Source organism: Triticum urartu, chromosome 2A, assembly GCF_056163025.1.
Source record: "Triticum urartu cultivar PI428250 chromosome 2A, HENAU_Tu73, whole genome shotgun sequence".
Classification (NCBI taxonomy): Eukaryota; Viridiplantae; Streptophyta; class Magnoliopsida; order Poales; family Poaceae; genus Triticum; species Triticum urartu.
Genome location: NC_141874.1, coordinates 193,058,001 through 193,073,139, shown reverse-complemented (window position 1 = coordinate 193,073,139; position 15,139 = coordinate 193,058,001). Strand labels below are relative to the sequence as shown.

Below are 15,139 nucleotides of genomic sequence, written 5' to 3'. Positions count from 1 at the left end.
CCGTGGAAAATATGAAACCATTGTTTTAGAGATACTTCATAGAGCTACCATGTTTACTTGTAATTTCATTTTTAAAAGTCGAAACTCGAATAACGATGCTCATAGCATAGCCAAGTTTGCTCGTTCTTTAGGTCAGGGGCGGCACGTGTGGCTTGGCCAACCCCATGATCCGAGATGTATTCCACATTCTGTGGCTTATGAATGAATAAACTTGGTTTCCTAAAAAAAAAATCCAACTCCCATCGACCACATCCCCGCGCACATCTCAGGGAACCCTAATCGATCCAATTCCTCCCATCCCATCCAATTCCTCCCATCCCACATCTCAGGGAACCCTAATCATCCAATTCCTCCCATCCCCATCCCCACCCTCCACCACACACACACCCAGCAATGGCCCCGGCGGCGCAGGAGCAGTGGTACATCATGTACGCTGTTCCGGATGTGTCGGAAGATGTGATGAAGCCCCAGAAATTCCCCAACGCGACGTTCTCCTTCAACAAGGTTCCGCTACCTTCCCGCCTATTCGTCGAGAGTAGCGTCGCCAGCCCCGCCGGAAGCGTCGAGTACCCCTACATCGCGGCTGCCGACCGCAGCGGCCACCTTCTGCTATGCGGTTACACCTCGTTCGGGCTCACCTTCTACATCTGCGATCCGCTTTTCCGCATGACGATGGGCATCTTCCCCCACGACGGCGGCTTCAACTGCCACTACTGCGTTGGCCTCATCCGCAATCACAACCGCAGGCTTCTCATGGTGGCCGATCTCAACCCGTGCTTTTTCGAAGAAGATGTCTTCTTCGCGCTCTTCTACACGGTCGACTTGTACTCGTGGGTCGAGAAGGAGCCCGACTGCTCGAAAATCTTGGATAAGCAACAGTGGCGCGGTGATGGCGTTCTCACTCATGAAGGTTTGCTCTGGTGGTTCGACTTCTCCTACTGTATACTTGCCTGCGACCCCTTCGACGATAAACCGGTGCTTCACCAAATCAAGTTCCCGCATGTACAACACGAGCTGCCCTTTGCACCGTCCACAATCAACGGTGACATACACCGCTGCTTAAAGGTGAGCGAAGGCAGCCTGCGGTACGTGCAGATCCATGGCCCCAGACACGAACCGGTGGTCAGCATGTGGACGCTGTCCTCCAACAATCCGTCAGAGGCGCAATGGAAGCCGACGCACGAAGTGAGGTTGGCTGAGATCTGGAACCATGAGACCTACAAAAGGACGCCGCTGCACGGGGATGTGATCCCCACCGTGGCGCTTGTCAACCGATGAAGGCACACGAGGTCTACTTCTTCCTGGACAAGCACATCTTCTCTGTCAACCTGCAGAACAGTAGTGTGGTGCAGTATGAGAAGTTTGAAGATTCGGGGATGCCGGACCTCTCCTCCCGCCTGGTCCATGCTTGGCAGTTTCCACCGGAGCTCACCGAATATCATCACTTGCCTGGTACCCATCTTGTTCTCACTCTCTCTTAAGTGATTTGCAGATTTGCGTGTATATGACATTAGCATGATTAATTCTGTGCAAGTGTTAATAATTTTATTGAGCACATAGCGCATCGTCTCACACCCTTTAATTTAATGCAGGGTGATATAACTTTGTTTTTTTTATTTCAATATTTAAGGTTGCAGTTCATGTTTCCTTACTGTTATGGTGCTCTTTGTTTGTCCATAAGCCTGTGCTGACACGGATGGCCATTATTCTAGATAGATAGATACATAGATAGATGGTTCAGAGTAAGGTTCTTCTCCCAACACAGAATGCACCATACTTGGTGGTGGCCTGTCTTGTATATGTTGTTTTTAGGCTGTTCTGACACAGTATTTCTTGTTTACATCAGTCCATTATGCTTGAAATTCACTATATGATGCTGGTACAGCTTGGCTTGTGTAACAATCCAATTTACTTAATGAGACGTTTTAAAGTAACCGTCCACCACTTTTCTCACACATCCCTCATCCACACGCCTCTGTTCTCTTACCCAAAGCAGTCATTGTTCTTCATGTAAGCTTGGACTGAAATTCTTGGTGGCCTGTCAGCTGTGGCGAGCTGCTGGAGTGAAAACTTTTTTCCTCTGTTACCTCTATATTCCTGGCCTTCCGCTGCGACCCCTCATCTTTTTTGCCCCTCTGATCCCCTTCCCTTAATTCTCCAAACAGGGAGACTCAGACAACAAAACTTGGACTTATATAGTGCAATCCAAAGGCATAGCTTCATTCATCAGAGTTCCATGCAAACATGTGCAGCAAGCTTCTCGTGCCAGCATTTTGCAAGCGACAGTTTTTTAAGCCACACACACACTGTCCCAGATCCCACATGTATTTTCTTTACATTCAACCATCAAAATCTATTAATAAATCTTCTATATCCTGCTACCACAAAACTATTTTAATCCTTTACATTTATCCTCATTCATGAAACCGAAAGGAGTGTCTCGTTGTCTATTCAACTAATACATGCAGAGTGAATCAATAAAGACAGCACAATGTGGAAAAGTCAGTTCAATCTGGAACACAGTTTGGAACTTCATGTACAGACATCATCTTATTTCTAAGATTGTTGTCCAGCTTCATATGGCATCTTATTTATGAGATCGTTGTCCAGCTTGATTAGATCTTTGTCTTTTTATGTTGATATGTCTTGTAGATGATGTTATTATGCGGTCCTTTGAAAAAAAAACCTAGCACATATCAGGATTCTGTGATGCCCAACTTGCTTGCTGAAAATATGATACTTCAACTGCATTTCATTAGTTAATTTATCATTATGTTGCTGGGATTTTAAATTTCACCAACACTAATTATATCTTTGATTAATCTGAAGGAACCGATGTGTTGGGTGCCACGGGGGTTTATTTCCTGAATCAATATGACTCAGTGGAGGATTTCCATGAAGAAGTGATTGCTGCCACAGACAGGTGAATTTGTTCTTCACTCATGTGTATAGATTGTTGTTGCAGTATATGTTGCTTTACTCTAGAAACATCCGCTTGTTGCATTATAGAAGTCTTTTTTGTTTCAGAACCTAATGGATGCTATCTTGTTTCAATTTATTCAGGTGGTGTCCCGAATTGCATGAGATGGGTATGTAGGAGATCTACTAAACTGGTTTATTCCAATGCGTTCAGTTGGGAATGTTTTTTCATTTATTGGGTTTGCTGGCTAAAGGAATTTCATAACACAAATGTTTGCTATCCCAATCATGGATCATCGTTTCTTTGTGCAGGTCTGGAGGAACTTGAAGATGGAGATGATGATGCTTCTGAGATGAGTGTGGATCTTGAAGGGGATGGAGATGACTCTGAGACGAGTGGGGATGACTCCGAGATCAGTGAGGACGATGTCGAAGAGGACGGAGATGAAGACTGAGATGACGTAGACGATGGAGGTGATTTAGAAGTGTGCTAATCTGTTACACATGGCTGATTTGAGTCATCCGCATCCACCCCGCGTTTCTTCACTTAAAGAAATGCTTTTACTGTGTTGCTCCTTGTCTAGTCTAGTGGTTCGGCGTTCTGGTAGCACCATGGTATGTTTTGTGGTTGTAGTTTTCTGTACAATGCGACAGTACTATATCTGTTTCGGCGTCTCGGCTGGGTGGGGGTAGCTTCCGGTTGGCCGCCTCCCCAGCTCCCCAGCTCTTTCCGTTTACGGAAACCCCTTTGGTCAATGAAAAAACTGCTCTTATAAAAGACAGCAAAATCGCACTGTAGCATATTTCTGGAACCTCCCTATAAAATTTGTAATGGTCGTTTTAAAGCCTGCAGTTAGTTTTTAGAGGAAGGGATGCATATTTTCTGAAATAAGAAGTTTTGATCAGGTCCTTTCTGATTTCAAAGGTTAAAGAGATCAACAAAGCCTCCCGACAAGCTGGTGTTAAGAGCTTAAACCCATGTGATTCTGAAATCAACTCGTTGTCAAGAGCTTAAACCCATATGATCCTGGAATCAACTCGTCGTTTTTTGGTGATACTCTTATCCCTCCTTTATGGCCTCCTCTCATGTCAAGTTTGATCTATATTAACCTTTTTTGAGGTTATCAATACGCTTTAGCCATTGATGTCGGATAGACTTCTCTTCAATTAGGGCTAGACCAACTCTATTACGTCTAACTCTACACATGTCGTCTTTTTGTCAACCAACTTTACTCATGTCGTCTTTTAGCTAACCAACACTCAATAATGAGGGTTGAATCTTCATCCTATAGAACACGACTTCTACCTTTTGCGGCACTATCTTGTTCGAGAAGCTTGGCATCACTTTGTCCATCCGGGTTTTGATTCGATGGCTCACATTTTCATCGATATCATCATCCTTCTGCAGTATTGACCTCAAATATTGAAAGGTGTCATTCTAAGGTATCACCTGCTCGTCAAGGCTAACCTCCTCATCATGCCTAGATGTACTAAATTCACACCTCACGTATTCAATTTTAGTTCTACTAAGCTTAGAATAGTTTGATTTCAAAGTTTATCTCCATGGCTCTAACTTTTTATTAACCTTTCATCCGACAATCATCGACTAGCACCACATCATTCATAAAGAGCATTCACCAATGGATATCTCCTTTTACATCCTTTGTGACATAATTCCATCACCAAAGAAAAAAAGCTGAGGGCTCAAAGCTGACCCTTGACACAGTCCAATCGGGGGAAGTCGTCGGTGTCGTCATCACTTATTCAAACACTTGTCACAACATTATCGTACATGTCCTTATGAGGCTAATATACTTCCCGTTTCTCTAAGGCCCAACACATGACATACTGCGGTATCATATTGTAAGCCTTCTCCAAGTCAAAGAACATCATATGCAAGTTCTTTTGCTCCAAGTATCTCTTCGTAAGTTGTCGTACAAGAAAATGGCATCCATCACCAAAGAAAAAAAGCTGAGGGCTCAAAGCTGACCCTTGACACAGTCCAATCGGGGGAAGTCATCGGTGTCGTCATCACTTATTCAAACACTTGCCACAACATTATCGTACATGTCCTTATGAGGCTAATATACTTCCCATTTCTCTAAGGCCCAACACATGACATACTGCGGTATCATATCGTAAGCCTTCTCCAAGTCAAAGAACATCATATGCGGGTTCTTTTGCTCCATGTATCTCTTCGTAAGTTGTCGTACAAGAAAATGGCTTTCATGCTCGACCTGCGAGGCATGAAACTAGACTGTATTTTGGTCACACTTATCATTCTTCTTAAACGATGCTCACAGTGGAATACACAAGGGGTGGCTACTCCACGAGGAGCCTGGCAGTAGGCCTGCCACAGGGGCCTAGGAGGCCCATCAACGAGCTAGCAACAGGACGGAGCTCGGAGCATCAGATAGATATCTAGGGACCATCTTGGCCCCAAGTCAAGATGGCGGCAGCCAAGATTGGATCTACCTCCTATAGACCTTAGTCGTTGTCGTGCATATAAGGAGGGGGCTACGAGGCTCTCACTCCCACATACTTCTGTAGACCTTTACTCTTGGTAGCAACACTTATCCCCCATTGTAATCCCTCGCACGAGGTACACCCACCATGAATACAAACTCAAAGCAGGACGCAGGGTATTACTCCTCATCGGAGGCCTGAACCTGGTTAAATCACCACTTTGACCTCTAATCTGGAACTTCCCGGTCACGTTCACTACCCTATTGAGGGTATTGATTGTATTATGCACCGTTAATTGTGAGCTAGGCATGGGCCGCGTCGGCCAGAGACCTATCCCAGATCGAATCTCCTCTAGCTTCCGGCGGCCTCCCACCGGGAGAGAGCCTATCCTCCGGACCTTTCACCTTCACCGCGGACAGGCCGGGTTAACTTCAATCCACCGGCCTACCCTATCTGCATCGTCTTCTTTGGCGCACTGGCTTTCATCATCAATAACCATGGCGGCTTCCACGTGTGCGTCCAACCGCTTCGACAGATTGCATCGGTGGCCTCATCGAGCTTCGTGACAACTTCGCCGCCGCCCTTCGATCCAGGAAACGTCTTTGGGAAGCAGAACGTCAGAGCGACATACCAGCAGGCGATGCAAGCATGCTTGGACGACCAGATTGACGACAAGTCAAAGGCCTTGTCAGATTCATCAAGCTATACGTTGTCCTCACTGCCGACCACTGACTCGAAAGGCGGCGACACCGCACCAATAACCCCAGTGTTTGAGGCCAGGGCCTTGGCATCAGGGGCAAGGCCCTGCTTTGACCTCACGACGTCCCACTAGCCCTTCACGACTTCTCACTTTGTTATCTTGGTCTTAACATTACAAGAAGGTTGTCAAGCTTCTTGTCCTGCTAGTTACAATGATAAATTGCATGGTATGGTAGGAATTGATAAATAGATAAAGTAAATAAAGTGGTACAAGAAAGAACAATATTTTTGTAGATGTTTTCAGTCATGTAAAGTAGACCCCCGGGGCCATAGGTTCACTAGTGGCATCTCTCCAAGCAGATAAATGTATGTGGCGAACAAATTGCAGTTGGGCAGTGATTAAATTGCAACATTTATATTTATGACTATGATCATTCATGGCGTACTCTTGTATAGGCATTACGTTCGTGATATGTATACCGTTATCCAACTGCATCTACAACTAATACTCCACCCCAAGACCGCTATCCAAATGCATCTCGAAGTATTAAGTTCATGAAAAACAGAGTATTGCAATAAGCATGATGACATAATGTAGACACTAAAATTGTCATCTAAGTGTGATAAAGAAACCATCCTTTTATCCTTGGTGGCAACAATACAATACATGTCCAATCCTTTATTGTCACCAGGATCAAACTCACGACAAGATTGAACCCACTACTACACACCACTTCCTGTGAAGAACTGCGTACCTATCAATCATGGTCAGAGAAGAAAATGAAAGCATACACAGCTAATCAATTATACAACAAAAAACTTCAAAAGATTCATTTAATTCAATGAACAATCAGATCATAAAGTGACAATTCATCATATCCCAACAAACACGACCACCGATAACACCATGTTGATCCCAATCATGTGAGGTAGCTCCCGAAAACTTTGTAATGAATCATAAGGTAGAGAGCATGTCATCTAGATACTGCAATGGACCCAAGGTCCTAAGTAAACTACTCACACATGACCATGGAAGCATCAAGAGGTTGATGAAGATGGCTTCAACGGTGGATTCCCCCTCCAGCATGGTGCTAAAACAGACCTCCAGACTGGATCTCCCCGGAAGAGGAACTTGTGGCGGCTAGAAAAATCACAAAAAGGTACCGAGGTTTCCATGATTTTTAGGATTTATACGTGAAAAATGGTCGTAAAGGTGGTGCCCAAGGGGCCCACGCGGCCATGCCACACAGGTGCCCCCTAGTCGTACCACCAGGCTGTGTGAGCCTAGGGTGTCCCCGCGACAGATCCCGACACTTTTTGGAATCCTCGTGTCTTGGAAAAAACATATTATCTCGCAAGATTTTTTTAATATTCGTAGATATAGATTTTCTAAGAAGTCAAAAACATGTAGACAACAGCTAGCTTTGGTCACTGAATTAATAGGTTAGTCCAAATAATAATAAAAATTTCCATAAAAAGTATTCAAAATTAATATTATAATAGCATGAAACAATTAAAAATTATAAATAAATTTGAGACGTATGTGTTAGGAAACGTAGTAGAAAACAAAAAAATCGTCCTGCTGTCAAACAAGTTGTTGGAAATATGCCATAGAGGCCATAATATTGTATTATTATATTTCCATTTTTATAATTAAGAGTTTATATTTCATGCTCTAACTGTTATAATCCTGGAATATGTGATTCAATGGAAAACTCATATGCACGTGTGGAATGATAAACTGTAAAGAATAGGTTCCTAGTCTCGCCTCTGAGACTGACCAAGTGTTGTTGGTGATCATGTTTTCCGGATCATAGGATATCGTTAAGTGTAACCTTAGTCATAGAACAACATTAAGAGTATGACGTTAGAAGAATGATCATATTGAATCGACCCAAACTTGTTTATTATATTTTGAGATAATATCATTTGAAATCAATTGTTATAACACAGAGTGTTAACTTGTGTTTTGCTACTTTGACCATGTGAGTATCATAGTCACTTCCTACCATACGGTGGACTTTGGGGTTGCTCAAACGTCATCTGTAACACGGTGACCACAAAGACAACTTACAGGTTCATCGAAAAGTATGACAAGGGACTAGATAGCTCGAGAGTGGGATTTGCTCCTCCGATGATGGAGATATATTCTTAAGGCTCACTCAGTGTGGCGGCATAGATCATCATCTAGCCAGACATAGGTGACTATGTCATGGGGATGCCGAAACATATCGGCGAGAAAGAAGAACAAAACCGGCAACGAGGATGATGGTATAGTGAGCATGCGTATGACTCAGGAGGATACCGATACATCTCAGATTTTGTAAAGTATCGCGAAGCAAAGGTAACATCACATGATAACTAAAGGTTCACTCGAATGTCATTCATGTAATCGAAGGGACCGATATGGACGTCCACGATTCCCCTATCGGTCATTGAACGGAGGAGTTTCGTTCATGTCTATGATTTACCGAACCTACGGGGCCACAAGCTTAAGGTAATCATGGTCTTCTAAGTGTTAGTAGGATGACAATATTGAGGATTTATTTGTGGAATTGTTTCATTAATATTCAGTTTCAAGATGAACCAGAAGCATTTCTAGGTCACCAGAAGGGTTTCAGAGTTTATTGGGTAATACCGGGTATTACGCCATAAATAATATATAGGTGGAAAATGTTTTGGTTATGCTAAATCAATAATAAAAGGCCCCTTGGGAACCACCTTGATGCTAAATAAATAATATACATAGTAGGCTTTTATATTTAATTTAATATAACGGGCCTTAAAAGGACAAGAAGTGGAAGGTATCTTGGGCCACAAGGGCCCATAAGGAGTGGCGCCTCCCCTTTCCTATAGGGGCGCACCAAGGAGGGTGAAAGAACATGCGGTGCCTGATGGGGAACGTAGCATAAATTCAAAATTTTCCTACGTGTCACCAAGATCTATCTATGGAGTCATCTAGCAACGAGGGAGGAGTGGATCTACATACCCTTGTAGATCGCGCGCGGAAGCGTTCAAGAGAACGGGGTTGATGGAGTCGTACTCGTCGTGATCCAAATCACCGATGATCCTAGCGCCGAACGGACGGCACCTCCGCGTTCAACACACGTACGGAGCAGCGACGTCTCCTCCTTCTTGATCTAGAAAGGGGTAAGGAGAGGTTGATGGAGATCCAGCAGCATGACGGCGTGGTGGTGGAAGTAGCGGGATTCCAACAGGGCTTCGCCAAGCGCTGCGGGAGGAGAGAGATGTGCCATGGGAGGGAGAGGGAGGCGCCAGGGCTTAGGTGTTGCTGCCCTCCCTTCCCACCACTATATATAGGGCCAAGGGAGAGGGGGGGCGCAGCCTTGGCCCTTCCTCCAAGGAAGGGTGCGGCCAGGGAGGAGTCCATCCCCCCCAAGGCACCTAGGAGGTGCCTTCCCCCTTTAGGACTCTTCCTTTCCCTTATCTCTTGGCGCATGGGCCTCTTGGGGCTGGTGCCCTTGGCCCATATAGGCCAAGGCGCACACCCCTACAGCTCATGTGGCCCCCCGGGGTAGGTGGACCCCCTTGGTGGACCCCCGGACCCCTTTCGGCACTCCCGGTACAATACCGATAATGCGCGAAACTTTTCCGGCGACCAAAACAAGACTTCCCATATATAAATCTTTACCTCCGGACCATTCCGAAACTCCTCGTGACGTCCGGGATCTCATCCGGGACTCCGAACAACTTTCGGGTTACCGCATACTAATATCTCTATAACCCTAGCGTCACCGAACCTTAAGTGTGTAGACCCTACGGGTTCGGGAGACATGCAGACATGACCGAGATGACTCTCCGGTCAATAACCAACAGCGGGATCTGGATACCCATGTTGGCTCCCACATGTTCCACGATGATCTCATCGGATGAACCATGATGTCAAGGACTTAATCAATCCCGTATACAATTCCCTTTGTCTATCGGTACAATACTTGCCCGAGATTCGATCGTCGGTATCCCGATACCTTGTTCAATCTCGTTACCGGCAAGTCTCTTTACTCATTCCGTAACACATCATCCCGTGATCAACTCCTTGATCACATTGTGCACATTATGATGATGTCCTACCGAGTGGGCCCAGAGATACCTCTCCGTCACACGGAGTGACAAATCCCAGTCTCGATTCGTGCCAACCCAACAGACACTTTCGGAGATACCTGTAGTGTACCTTTATAGCCACCCAGTTACGTTGTGACGTTTGGCACACCCAAAGCACTCCTACGATATCCGGGAGTTGCACAATCTCATGGTCTAAGGAAATGATACTTGACATTAGAAAAGCTTTAGCATACGAACTACATGGTCTTGTGCTAGGCTTAGGATTGGGTCTTTGTCCATCACATCATTCTCCTAATGATGTGATCCCGTTATCAATGACATCCAATGTCCATGGTCAGGAAACCGTAACCATCTATTGATCAACGAGCTAGTCAACTAGAGGCTTACTAGGGACATGGTGTTGTCTATGTATCCACACATGTATCTGAGTTTCCTATCAATACAATTCTAGCATGGATAATAAATGATTATCATGAACAAGGAAATATAATAATAACTAATTTATTATTGCCTCTAGGGCATATTTCCAACAGTGCCCCCATGTTTGGTTTTGGTAATTGATGACAATCTCTATGGACTAATGGTTGCCTTGAGTTATATTTGAAGGGTTTGTCAATAGGCTTTTTTGTTGGAGTCCTTTTTTTTGGTTTCAAGGAGAGTTTGTGATGACCAAGGTGCTATTAAGGAATTATCCAAAGATTGGTCATGTGAGTGTTGATCTTATTGCAAGCATGTCTTGAAGAAGAAGAGTGTGTGATCATTCATGTTTACCTTCAAGACATCATCGAAATGAAGAGAGTTGGAAAGATTCAAGGTTGATCAAGACTAAGTCAAAGAGTGAATCAAGTTGATCAACACAGAAAGCATAGAAGATGTACCGAGAGGGATCAAACGATCCCATGGTATGGTAAGCATTGTCAATTACGCTCTTTGTACTAACCCATGGTCTTCATGAGTTTTCTTTGTGGGGTTAGGTTGCGATGTGCAAGTTCAAGTAGGATCATCACGAAGAGATCATATGCTTGAAGCTTGCCGTCCATTGTTGTGGCAACATACTTGTGAAGATGTGCCGAAGAGTGGCTCATCCATAGTGGAGTATGGGGGAGCAATCAACTAGTCTTCACCTAGCCTAAGCAATCAAGAAAGGTGGTCCAACTTGAGGAAGTCAAGATCGTCATCATCTAGCTCAAGTGGACTATGTGCAAGGCAAAGGTTTTCCCTTGATAGGTTTTCTATTTTACCGGTCTCACAGTGGTAGTTTGGAGACCGGGTTATATGATCGATTGTCGTACTATCAAGGGAGGCTCTCGATGAGTAGCTTGATTGTATCGTTCATAGAGAGCTCAAACCATTGCATCCTTGCATCATCTTTCTTGGTTCTTATTTGTTTTTTTATCCTTGTGATATTTGGAGCTATTGGTCATCTTCGTCACAAGCCCGAGTTCACCGAAAACAGAGTTCACATGCATCTTCTATGATGTTTTCGATGTTGGAGGTTATGCCGGTTCTTCTCTGATGGAGGGTTCACTCCTCTATATCTTACTGTTTTGATGCTAATCGTCTTCCTCTATCCAACAGGCTTGAGTTTCCTCAATTCGGAGCTCATATGCAGAAGTTATGGCGGTTCTAGTTTTCTCCCTGTGGTAGTACTGCTCCTGTCGGGCGGTAGTACCGCTTGTTGGTGGTACTTCCGTTGTCCAGTTCCGCGCCTACTACCGCTGCTTTTTCTCAGGTCTGTTTTTCGTGTCGGGTTCAGCAGCAGTAGGGTGGCAGTAAGGCACAGCAGTACCGCCTATAAGTGGTAGTACCGCTCGGTCAGGCGGTAGTACCGCTTCAGCAGTACCACTGTTGTACCCTGCCTCCTTTGCTCATGTTCTGCTTCTCCCACGGTAGTATCGCTGGGATGAGCGGTAGTACCACTTACAAGCGGCACTACCGCCGAGTTTCCTCTTCGTTGCTCTATTTTCCTGCTACTACCGCCCGAGCGGTAATACCGCTCATTGGAGCGGTAGTACCGCTCGTGTGTGGTCTGAGCACACAACGGTTGGATTTTCCCCCTCCTATAAAAGGGGGTCTTCTTCCCCATTTAACCTGATCCTTTGAGCTCGTGTTCTTCCTCCATTGTTGACCCTCTTCGAGCTTGCTTTCTCTCAATCCCTCCATGGATTCTTGCTAGTTTTTTTTTGGGGGGGGGGGAAGAGAGAGGAGATCTAGATCTACGTTTTCTCCTCTATGTGAGGGGAACCCTTTGGATCTAGATCTTGGAGTTCTTCGTGTTCTCTTATTCGTTCTTCCTCTCATTTTCCTCCCTAGCATTTGTTGCTTCGGTGGGATTTGGGAGAGAAGGACTTGGGCACTCTGTGTGCCCTTTGCCATTGCATTTGGTGCATCGGTTTGAGTTCTCCACGGTGATACGTGGAAGTTACAAGTTGAGAAGCTTATTACTCTTGGGTGCTTGGTACCCTTGAGCTTGTTCCTCTTGGGTGCTTGGGCGTGATACGTCTCCAATGTATCTATAATTTTTGATTGTTCCATGCTGTTATATTATCAATCTTGGATGTTTTATAATCATTTTATATCATTTTTTGGTACTAACCTATTGACATAGTGCCAAGTGCCAGTTGCTGTTTTCTGCATGTTTTTACATTGCAGGAAATCAATATCAAACGGAGTCCAAACACAATGAAACTTTACGGAGATTTTATTGGACCAGAAGGAACATAATGGGCCCTGGCTACGCCTGGGGGTGCTCCGAGGAGAGCGCAACCCACCAGGGCGCGCTACGAGGCCCAGGCGCGCCCTGGTGGGTTGTGCCCACCTCAGGTGCCCCCGGACAGCCTCTTTGCTCTATAAATACCCCAATGTTCCAAAAACCCTAGGGGAGTCGATGAAACATTCATCCAGCCGCCGCAGAGTCCAAAACCACCAGATCCAATCTAGACACCATCTTGAATGGGGTTCACCACCTCCATTGGTGCCTCTCTGACGATGTGTGAGTAGTTCTTTGTAGACCTTTGGGGTCCATAGTTAGTAGCTAGATGGCTTCCTCTCTCTCTCTCTCTCTCTCTGTCTCTCTCTGTCTCTGTCTCTCTTGATTCTCAATACAATGGTTTCTTGGAGATCCATATGATGTAACTCTTTTTGCGGTGTGTTTGTTGGGATCGATGAACTTTGAGTTCATGATCAGATCTATATTTTTATATCCATGAAAGTATTTGAGTTTCTTTGATCTCTTTTATGCATGATTGCTTATAGCCTCGTATTTCTTCTCCGATATTTGGGTTTTGTTTAGCCAACTTGATCTATTTATCTTGCAATGGGAAGAGGTGCTTTGTAGTGGGTTCGATCTTACGGTGTTTGATCCCAGTGACAGAAAGGGAACCGACACATATGTATCATTGCTACTAAGGATAAAACAATGGGGTCTATCTCTACATAGATAGATCTTGTCTACATCATGTCATCGTTCTTATTGCATTACTCCGTTTTCCCATGAACTTAATACACTAGATGCATGCTGGATAGCGGTTGATGTGTGGAGTAATAGTAGTATATGAAGGCAGGAGTCGGTCTACTAATCTTGGACGTGATGCCTATATAATGATCATTGCCTGGATATTTTCATGAGTATTTGAAGTTCTATCAATTGCCCAACAGTAATTTGTTCACCCACCGTTTGCTATTTTTCTCGAGAGAAGCCACTAGTGAAATCTACAACCCCCGGGTCTCTTTCCCATATTATTTGCCTTCGCGATCTATTTTATTTGCCTTTTATTTTCAGATCTACTAAACCAAAAATACAAAAATACCTTTTATTTAGCGTTCGATCTATCAATATCTACAATTTTATCTCATGTCCATTTACCAATTTTTGGCACCGTTGCCCGAAAGGGATTGACAACCCCTTTAACACGTCGGGTTGCAAGGATTTGTTATCTGTGTGCAGGGGCTGTTTATGTTGTGTTGCTTGGTTCTCCTACTGGTTCGATAACCTTGGTTTCATATATGAGGGAAATACCTACCGCCGCTGTGCTGCATCATCCCTTCCTCTTTGGGGAAATACCGACGTAGCTTCAAGTGACATCAGGGCGCCCTAGACGGTTGGTGGTGTTCGGAGCTCAATCATTGTGGTGTAAAGCTCCAGGCAACTGTCGGGGTCTCCAATTAGGTTGTGGAGATCACCGCGAGCAATTTGACGGTTCCGGTGACCGCCCCAAGGGTTGCCAAAGTGTGCGGGTTCGGTGACTGCCCCCAAGGGTTGCCAGTTGTACGGGTTCGGTGACCGCCCTCAAGGGTCCCTTAGTGGAATCACGACATCTTGCATTGTGCGAGGGCATGAGGAAATTACGGTGACCCTAGTGGCTTCTTGGGGAGCATTGTGCCTCCACACCTCTCCAAACAGAGATTAGCATCTGCAAGGGTGTGAACTTCGGGATACATCGTCGTCTCCACGTGCCTCGGTTAAATCTTACTCGAGCCCTTTACTTATGCCTTTTACTTCGTGATAACCATATTGCTTCTTGTCATATATCTTGCTATCACCTAGTAGTTTATCTTGCTTAGCATAAGTTGTTGGTGCACATAGGTGAGCCAAGTTGTTGTAGGTTTTGTGCTTGACAAATTAACCGCTAGGTTTATTCCGCATTTGTTCAAGCCTAAACCGTAATTATTTTAAAGCGCCTATTCACCCCCTCTAGGCGACATCCACGATCTTTCAATTGGTATCAGAGCCTCGTCTCTCTTTATAAGGCTTAACCTCCTTGAGAGTAAGGAGGTCTACTAGGGGTTTAGGATTCTCTGACACTCTTAGTTTCGATGGCACACATTTTTGATGTTTGGGTAATTCGCATTCTTAATCTCTTCAGGGTCATGGACCCAAATTTAGAGCGAATTGTAGATATGGGTTTTTCTCCTTCAAAGGATCCCCAAAGATTATCTTTATAGGATGAGAAAAACTCTTATCTCAATGCCC

The 15,139-nt window shown here is 44.8% G+C and overlaps 1 non-coding gene across 1 annotated transcript; it reads left to right on the top strand.

The window, feature by feature from the left end:
* The first annotated feature begins 202 nt into the window (after positions 1-202).
* On the top strand, positions 203-3,764 carry LOC125536641 (uncharacterized). Its single transcript, XR_015616049.1, has 4 exons — positions 203-1,452; positions 2,830-2,923; positions 3,064-3,089; positions 3,232-3,764. It is a non-coding gene; the product is annotated as an uncharacterized LOC125536641 (transcript).
* The last annotated feature ends 11,375 nt before the right edge of the window (positions 3,765-15,139 follow it).